The 10,259-nt window shown below is 45.9% G+C and overlaps 1 non-coding gene across 1 annotated transcript; it reads left to right on the forward strand.

Moving 5' to 3' along the window:
- On the forward strand, positions 1-138 carry LOC116271129. Its single transcript, XR_004179568.1, has one exon. It is a non-coding gene; the product is annotated as a small nucleolar RNA SNORA69 (small nucleolar RNA).
- Positions 139-10,259: the final 10,121 nt, after the last annotated feature.

A 10,259-nucleotide genomic window follows, 5' to 3' on the forward strand; every position in this document is an offset into this window, starting at 1 on the left:
AAAGCAAGCTGCAATTACAGTGCTTCATTTTGTGAAACACTAAATACTGCCATTATCCTGCTGAAAGAAAAGCTGTGTTAATGATTTTTGATTTTGTCTTTGTGAGAGTAAAATCATGACAGATTGACATGGACAATTCTAAGGAAAAATAAAATAAAAGAATACCAGGGTGAAAATACAAAATGTTGCATGTTGGTTTCATTCTCTCAGAGGAAACTGAGGCACAAAGAGATTAAGTATTTCAGGTTCACAGAGCTAGCAATTGGCAGAGATAGCATTTGCATCTGACAATCTCACTCGAGAATTCTAGATATATTCAAAGTGTTCTGGAAGCAGCATATATATGATGATCCATGGGGGCGAGAAATAAATACTTAACAACATTCCATATTTTTAATCTTTTTATTTTGAGACGGCGTCTTGCTCTGTTGCCCAGGCTGGCGTGCAGTGTCATGATCTTGGCTATGATCTCGGCTCACTGCAACCTTCGCCTCCTGGGTTCAAGTGATTCTCCTGCCTCAGCTTCCTGAGTAGCTGGGATTACAGGCATGTGCCACCACGCCTGGCTAATTTTTGTATTTTTAGAAGAGACGGGGTTTCACCATATTAGTTAGGTTGGTCTTGAACTCCTGACCTCAGGTGATCTGCCCACCTCAGCCTCCCAAAGTGCTGGGATTACAGGCGTTAGCCACCACGCCCGGCCCCATACTTCTACTCTTATTATGCCCTTTATAAAATATATTATTGTAAATGTTTAAAGCTATTAGTGTAGTAGTACTTATTTATGGTTCATGGATAACATATATATGTGTGTTTATATATGCATCTACATATCATTATATATGTGCATACACATACACACAGATACAATCACACATACATATATGTGGGTTTCACAAAGTATTAGTTAAGTGACTCTAATACTTCGAATATAATATTCAAAGTATTATTTGAATGTAGATTCTGAAATAATACTTTGAGAATCAGCAGGGTGGGGTGGAGTCAGTGGGCAGAGGAGTGGGGATTACCCCAGAATGAAAGGAATTTCTCATAGACTTAGAGTTCAGCCTCATAGTTTCACCACTGACTTTGCACTTGACTTCAATTACAAAGTCCCAGGGAATAACTCTAGAAGGATCTAGCTTGGGTCAATCATTTTTTTTTTTTTTTTTTTGAGATGGATCTCGCTCTGTTGCCCAGGCTGGAGTGCAGTGGTGAAATCTCAGCTCACTGCAACCTCTGCCTCTTGGGTTCAAGCGATTCTCCTGCCTCATCCTCCCAAGTAGCTGGGAGGACAGGCGTGTGCCACCATGCCCAGCTAATTTTTGTATTTTTAGTGGAGATGGGGTTTTACCATGTTGGTCAGGCTGGTCTCGAACTCCTGACCTCAGGTGATCTGCCCGCCTTGGCCTACTAAAGTGCTGAGATTACAGGTGTGAGCCACTGTGCGCCTGGCCTTGGGTCAATCATTTTGAGTTTGGGTCACGTGTTCACCACTTTGCAGTCCCCACTGGAACCACAGTGATGAGTTTTCAGGCATCAACCAATAGGAGACAAGCATATGTAGATCACATAGTACCATTATTACTGGTAAAGATGTTTGTAAATGTGGCTTTATTTTTTCTGGTTAAATTGGCTTTTTAATAATTCACTTTTGCTGGGTGCCGTGACTCCCGCCTGCAATCCCAGCACTTTGGGAGGCCGAGGCGGGAGGTCAGGAGTTCGAGACCAGCCTGACCAACATGGAGAACCCCCCATCTCTACTAAAAGTACAAAATTAGCTGGACGTGGTGGCGCATGCCTGTAATCTCAGCTACTCGGGAGGCTGAGGCAGGATAATCTCTTGAACTCGAGAGGTGGAGGTTGTGGTGAGCCGAGATCACCCCATTGCCCTCCAACCTGGGCAATAGAGCAAAACTCCATCTCGGGAAAAAAAAAAAAATTCACCCTTGATCGCCTAGTCCTGGGGAGCTTTTACTGTGTGACCAAGAGCAGACAGGAACACATGCCCGTCTCAGGTGAACAGGTTGTCAAAAGAGAACCCAGAGGAAGCTGAACCACCACACGTCCCTTCATCCCAAATCCACTGTGTTAATTATTTGTACAATTAATGAAATAGCTGCATTTCTTCTTCTGGGAACATGATGGTGTCCCTCTTTGAGTAAAGTGCAGGCATGTGACTACTTTAACCAGTTACGTGTCATTAGTTGTGACGTGTATCACCTCTAGCTGGGAGCTTTAAGAGCCTGTGCTTGATTGGCTGCACAAACTCTTTTTCCATTTGACATGGTAACAGTTAGTGGTCCAGGTGGTACCTGCTTCATTATCCTACGGTCCGGAATGAGGATGACATGGAGAGGAGCCCTGAGACAACAAACAGTGACATGGAGTTTGAGCAACAAAGAAATCTTTGCTGTTTTAAGCAACTGAGATTTTGCAGTTGCTTGTTACCACAGCATAACCTTGCCTATCCTGACTGCTGCATTCACCAATCAGATAAGGTGCTCCATCTTCTTTGGAGGAGGAATGAAGAAGAAATAGGGAGAGAAGTTAGGGGTTTTCACCTATCTACCTGGAAATATGAATGGGAAATAAATGCTTCTTCCTAACACATATTATTAAAATGAGGATGGAGGAGCACTTCCCAAAAGGAAAAATGGATCAGTCTGGATTATAAGCAGCAGAATACGACTTTGATGATGTTTGTAGAAAATGGAGTTTGCGGACAGGATATTGGATAGTCACCGAGTCTCCAGGAAAGCTGGAAGATCAAGCCTATAAAACAGGCAGGAGTGTGGGAGGTAACACAGCCCAAGCTACCACCAAAAGCACTCCACAGAACTGGTCTGTCAAGCATGCGCGGTAGATTCACATGACCTTCACCCCCCGTCACTGGGTGTCCTGGTCAGCATGACAACAAAGCCCACTGTGCCGGGAATGCCCACAACAGATGCTGCTGCTTATACCGCTGACAGTGCGACTCCTGGCCCGGCCGCTGTCACCACTGTAAAATAGACTCTTCTCTGTCCCTGCTTTGTGTCACTGGCTCCCAAGTTTAAGTCCAGGGACATTGTGTCTGTTCGGTTGATCCCAGGTTACGTAATTAGATCAATAGTTGGGAAAGTGAACCTTTGGCTTGTTCAACTTCTACAGCTAAACCTGGGCTGTCTCCAGACTACGGCTTGTTTTTTTTTGACGAAGTCTTGTTCTGTTACCCAGGTTGAAGGGCAGTGTTTGTATATTATCCTTTCACAGGATAATAGCCAAGTGGAATAGTTGTGATAGAGACTGTATGGCTCACAAAGCCTCAAGTATTTACTTATTTATTTTTAACTTTTTTTTTGGTTTGTTTTTGAGAGAGTCTCACTCTGACTCCCAGGCTGGAGTGCAGTGATGCGATCTCTGCTCACTGCAACCTCTGCCTCCTGGGTTCAAGCAATTCTCCTGCCTCAGTCTCCTGAGTAGCTGGGATTACAGGCATGAGTCACCACGCTGGCTGTTTTTTTTTTTTGGTGCGTGTGTGTTTTTAGTAGAGACAGGGTTTCACCATGTTGGCTGAGCTGGTCTCAAACTCCTGACTTCGTGATCTGCCCACCTCAGCCTCCCAAAGCATTGGGATTACAGGTGTGAGCCACCGTGCCCGGCCTATTATCTGGATTTTTTTTTTTTTTTTTTTTTTTGAGACTGAGTCTGGCTCTGTCGCCCAGGCTGGAGTGCAGTGGCCGGATCTCAGCTCACTGCAAGCTCCGCCTCCCGGGTTTACGCCATTCTCCTGCCTCAGCCTCCCGAGATGCTGGGACCACAGGCGCCCGCCACTTCGCCCGGCTAGTTTTTTGTATTTTTTAGTAGAAATGGGGTTTCACCGTGTTAGCCAGGATAGTCTCGATCTCCTGACCTCATGATCCGCCCGTCTCGGCCTCCCAAAGTGCTGGGATTACAGGTGTGAGCCACCGTGCCCGGCCTATTATCTGGATTTTTTTTTACAGAAAAAGTTTGTCTGCTCCTGATGTAGGACATGGGTTAGAGATATCCCAACCTAGGAGCAAGGAAGCTAGGGAATTTCTCTGTCAATTCTCTCTGTGTTATTAGCGGACAGCTTCCCTTCAGTTCTCTTCTCCTCCTTCCACCTTTCAGTTTACCTATTCTAGGCTTTTGCTTGTGCAACATCAAGGCTGATGACAGTTACGTTTACGTTTGTGGCTATAATTAAGTCTTCCTTGCTTTGTCCATCTGTTGATTCTAAAAGTTGAAAGGCAATGAGCAGTGTTTACCTTATACATTGTGACTATATAAATATCTTTTGTTGCAGAACTAGTAATCATTTAGATTACATTTCCTTTCTTGAACTATTTGTAATTACCTTCTGAAAAGCAATGTTTGATACATTCACAAGATGATATGAAATCTATGTTAGTTATAAATGATTATAATATAATAAATACCTGGCTAGGCACAGTAGCTTGTGCCTGTAATCCTAGCACTTTGGGAGGCCAAGGCGGGAAGATCGCTTGAGCCCAGGTGCATCACCACACCCGTAGTCCCAGCTACTCGGGAGGCCGAAGTGGGAGGATGGCTTGAGCCCAGGAGTTCGGCTACACTCCAGCCTAGGTGACAAAGTGAGATTTGTCTCAAAAAAAAAAAAATAATAATAATAATATCCATACATCTATCACCCAACCCAGGAGCTAGACTCTTACTAGTAATGTGTATGTGCCTGTGTAACACTCCTCATCCCATTCCTCTACCTTCTTGAGAAGTAACCATCATATGACATTTCGTGTTCACTGTGCCACTGCTTTTAAAAAACTACCATGCAACAAATGGGATCTAATTAAACTAAAGAGCTTCTGCACAGCAAAAGAAACTACCATCAGAGTGAACAGGCAACCTACAGAATGGGAGAAAATTTTTGCAATCTACTCTTCTGACAAAGGGCTAATATCCAGAACCTGCAAAGAACTCAACCAAATTTACAAGAAAAAAACAAACAACCCCATCAAAAAGTGGGCAAAGGATATGAACAGACACTTCTCAAAAGAAGACATTTATACACCCAATAGACACATGAAAAAATGCTCATCATCAACTCGCCATCAGAGAAATGCAAATCAAAACCACAATGAGATACCATCTCACACCAATTAGAATGGCGATCATTAAGAAGTCAGGAAACAACAGGTGCTGGAGAGGATGTGGAGAAATAGGAACACTTTTACACTGTTGGTGGGACTGTAAACTAGTTCAACCATGTGGAAAACAGTGTGGTGATTCCTCAAGGATCTAGAACTAGAAATACCATTTGACCCAGCCATCCCATTACTAGGTATATACCCAAAGGATTATAAATCATGCTGTTATAAAGATACATGCACACGTATGTTTATTGTGGCACTATTCACAATAGCAAAGACTTGGAATCAACCCAAATGTCCATCAGTGACAGACTGGATGAAGAAACTGTGGCACATATACACCATGGAATACTACACAGCCATAAAAAAGGATGAGTTCGTGTCCTTTGTAGGGACATGGATGCAGCTGGAAACCATCATTCTCAGCAAACTATTGCAAGAACAGAAAACCAAATACCGCATGTTCTCACTCACAGGTGGGAATTGAACAATGAGGTCACTTGGACACAGGAAGGGGAATATCACACATCGGGGCCTATTGTGGGGAGGGGGGAGGGGGGAGGGATAGTATTAGGAGATATACCTAATGTAAATGACGAGTTAATGGGTGCAGCACACCAACGTGGCACATGCGTACATATGTAACAAACCTGCACGTTGTGCACATGTACCCTAGAACTTAAAGTATAAACAAAACCAAAAAACAAAAAACAAAAAACTACCAAGCAATCATAAGCTTACATAAGCTTAAACAATGCTTTGTTTGTTGAACTTGGTTATGGGCTCTATAAAAATGGCATCACATGTACTGTGTAGTCTTCTGGGGGTTACATTTTTCAGGAAACTTCTATTTCCAAGATTCTTCCATGTTGTGTGTTGCTGTGAGAAATGCTTATTATTAAAAACCCTTAGAAACTCAAGGAAAAAGCCGGGTGCAGTGGCTTACGCCTGTAATCCCAGCACTTTGGGAGGCCGAGGCGGGTGAATCACGAGGTCAGGAGTTTGAGACCCACCTGGCCAACAAGGTGAAACTCCGTCTCTACCAAAAATACAAAAAATTAGCTGGGCATAGTGGCAGGCACCTGTAATCCCAGCTACTTGGGAGGCTCAGGCAGGAGAATCACTTGAACCCGGGAGGCAGAGGTTGCAGTGAGCCGAGATCACACCACTGGACTCCAGACCGGGCGACAGAGCGAGACTTCGTCTCAAAAAAAAGAAAAAAGAAACTCCAGGAAAAACTTAAAAACTAAACAGGATTCGAGAGAGGAAGCCCAATCCTGATGACGCTGGCTCTGTGCAAATGACATTCCCAGCAGGCCCACCACCCCCTCTCCCAGCGCCGTCCGCTTCTCCCATCTTCAAGATTTGTCTTCTGACCCGGCGCAGTGGCTCACGCCTGTAATCCCAGCACTTTGGGAGGCCGAGGTGGGTGGATCACGAGGTCAGGAGATCGAGACCATCCTGGCTAACACGGTGAAATCCCGTCTCTACTAAAAATACAAAAAATTAGTGCAGGCGCCTATAGTCCCAGCTACTCGGGAGGCTGAGGCAGGAGAATGGTGTGAACCTGGGAGGTGGAGCTTGCAGTGAGCTGAGATCCGGCCACTGCACTCCAGCCTGGGGGACAGAGCGAGACTCCGTCTCAAAAAAAAAAAAAAAAAGATTCTGTCTTCTGACCCAGTGCCCCAACTGTGACTGCTTGTTCTAAGGATGGCACTCGTCCCTGGTAACGCCAGAGAATGCTTGGACTTGGGACTGAGAGGTCTCCCCTCCAGCAGCTGGAGGTGTCTGCTACACAGCTTGGAGTATGAGGGTCACGTTTCCTACCATGTGGGCCAGAGCAGAGGAAGAGGTTGGTCTGCAGAGACAGAGAAAGATGCCCAGGGAGGGGCAGAGACCAGAGCCACAGGAAGCGCCCTCACAGGCTTTGAATTTCAACTTCCAACCATTCCTGAGGTCCCACTGCACAGGTGACATCAGGATTCATAGTTCATTCTGCTTTTGCTTACGAGGAGAGTTAATCTGTTCCAGGATTTGCAGATGCCACTGACTGGCAAGGATGCTTGCCAGGAATTATCTTCTACGTTTTTGCTCCTTCCCTGTTTGCTAGTGAAAGACTGTAAGAATAATTAAAATGATAATTTAACAATATAATTACCAGTTGCCGGGAATTTACTATGAAGTAGTGAGTGCTTTTTGATCATTATCTCATTCAGCACTCCTACCAAGTCTATGAGAAAAATATCGTTCCTGTGTTACAGATAAGTAAACTGAGGCATATGGAAAATATATGACATCCAGGTTCACAGGGCTATTAAGAGGAAGACCCGGCCGCGTGTGGTGGCACATGCCTGTAATCCCAAGATTTTGGGAGGCTGAAACGGGTGGATCACCTGAGGTCAGGAGTTTGAGACTGGCCTAACCAACTTGGTGAAGTCCTGTCTCTACAAAATACAAAAAATTAGGCGGGCATGGTGGTGCATGCCTGTAATCCCAGCTACTTGGGACGCTGAGGCAGGAGAATCACTTGAACCCAGGAGGTGGAGGTTGCACTTAGCTGACCAAGATGGTGCCACTGCACTCTAGCCTGGACAACAAGAGCGATCTCATCTCAAAAATAAAAAAAGAGGGGGGAAGACCCATTTTTCATAGCTTTGCCTGTTGGACCCCAAAAGCTATATTCTTTTTTTTTTTTTTTTTTTTTTTTTTGAGACAGAGACTCCCTCTGGCCTGGGTGATGAAGGAAGACCGTTTCAATCAATCAATCATCAATAAAAATAATTATAATAATCTTCTCAGAAGGCATGACATCCCCACGACCCATTCTCATCCTACATCCTCCTCTTTCTGGTGCTGAGAAAAAAAGAAAGGAAAAAGAAAAGTCAAAAGAAGAGGGAAGGAATTGGTGATGATTGACTAGGAGTGAGCAGAGCTGGGAGGGAGGTGAAGGGTTGGGGAAAGCAGTGGGAAGCTCGATGACATCTTTGCAAGACATTTCCAAAGAACAATGGAGGGAGGATCTTTTCCTGGGGACAAGCTCCTCCTCCCTCCCCCTGCTCCATCAGTGAGCATTTGTGGTTGGGGTTAGGGCAGAGGAAATAGGAAGAGAAAAGGGAACTGTCCTAGTCCATTTTGTGTTGCTATAACAGAATACTTGAGGTTGAATAATTCATAAAGAAAAAAGGGCTAATTGGCTCACAATTCTGATGGCCAGAAAGCTCAAGACTGGGTGTCTGTTGAGGATGCCAGGCTGTTTCCACTTATGGTGGAGGGCGAAGGGGAGCTGGCTTGCGCAGAGATCACAAGGTAAGGGAGGAGCTGAAACTGTGCCCCAAAGAGTTAAATAACCAGTGATTAACGGACATTTTCGAGTTTACAGGATGGTAGCCAAGAAACAGCTTGCTGAAATCCTGAAACTCCCTTTGCTTACAACAGAACTGGCTGAAATCCGTGGGAACCCGTATAGCTGACTGCAATCTGCACAGAACGAGCTTGCTGATGTCGCAGCCCGAATTTCCACCTGATGTTTCATACTAACGCCACCAAATTTGCACATGCAGCCCATGAAGAAGCTTGCAGAGATAACTGGACATGGTTAAGGACTTTCTAGACTTCTCCTTTCTTTCCACCAATCATCCGCTAGTCCCAGAATCCACCCCCTAAACCTTTTCTCATGGAAGGACTGCCTTAAGGCCAGCAAAGGGAGCAGATTTGAGCAGGATTCCCATATCCCTGTGGGTCAACTCACAATAAAGCTTTTCTTTTCTCAAAACCTAGTGCCCTAGTATTGGCTTCTATGCACATCGGGCAGTGAGCCCTTTTGCTTGGTAACAGTTCCAAGTTCTTTTTAACAACCAGCTATTGTGGGGAGCTAATAGAGTGAGGTCTCAGGGAAGGCGTTAATCCCTTCACAAGGCATCTGCCCCCATGACCTGAACACCACCCACTCAGCCCTCTCGCCTCCCACCACCACCACATTGGGGAGCACATTTCAACGTGAGGTTTGGTGAGGACAAATTAACCATACGCAAACCACAGGAGGGCCTCTCCCAGACCATTGCTCGCATGTAAAGGGGGGCAGAAGCTGGAGGGAGGCGTCAGATCCACAGTTCTGAGCTGTGGCCTGAGAAACAGGATTTCCAGAAAGAGTTAGAGCTGGAGCCATGGGCCAGGTGAGGTGGCTCACGCCTGTAATCCCAATGCTTTGGGAGGCCAAGCGGGGAAGATCTCATGAGGGCAGGATTTTTTTTTTTTTTTTTTGAGACTAAGTTTCACTCTTATTGCCCAGGCTGGAGAGCAATGGCGCGATCTCGGTTCACCGCAACCTCCGCCTCCTGGGTTCAAGCAATTCTCCTGCCTCAGCCTCCCAAGTAGCTGGGATTGCAGGCACACGCCACCACGCCCAGCTAATTGTGTATTTTTAGTAGAGACGGGGTTTCTCCATGTTGGTCAGGATGGTCTCGAACTCCCGACCTCAGGTGATCCACCCACCTTGGCCACCCAAAGTGCTGGTATTAGAGATGTGAGCCACTGTGCCTGGCAGAGGCCAGGAGTTTGAGATCAGACTGGGTAACATATCAAGACCCCATCTCTACAAACAATTGAAAAATTAGTGGCCGGGCGTGGTGGCTCACACCTGTAATCCCAGCACTTTGGGAGGCCAAGGTGGGTGGATAACGAGGTCGGGAGATCAAGACCATCCTGGCTAACACAGTGAAACCCCGTCTCTACTAAAAATACAAAAAATTAGCCAGGCGTGGTGGCGGGCGCCTGTAGTCCCAGCTACTCGGGAGGCTGAGGCAGGAGAATGGCGTGAACCCGGGAGGCGGAGCTGGCAGTGAGCCGAGATTGCGCCACCACTCCAGCCTGGGCGACAGAGCGAGACTCCATCTCAAAAAAAAAAAAAAAGAAGAAAAAAAAAAAATTAGCCAGGCATGGTGGCACAATCCTGTAGTCCCAGCTACTCAGGAGGCTGAGGTGGGAGGATCACTTGAACCCAGAAGTTCAAGGTTGCAGTGAGCCAAAGTTGTGTCACGGAACCCCAGCCCCCAGCCTGGGCAATAGAGGGAGACTCTGTCTCTCTTTAAAAAAAAAAAAAAAAAGCTGAAGTCTTGGTTCTCCTCCCCC

Source organism: Papio anubis, chromosome 17 (assembly GCF_008728515.1).
Source record: "Papio anubis isolate 15944 chromosome 17, Panubis1.0, whole genome shotgun sequence".
NCBI classification, from domain to species: domain Eukaryota; kingdom Metazoa; phylum Chordata; class Mammalia; order Primates; family Cercopithecidae; genus Papio; species Papio anubis.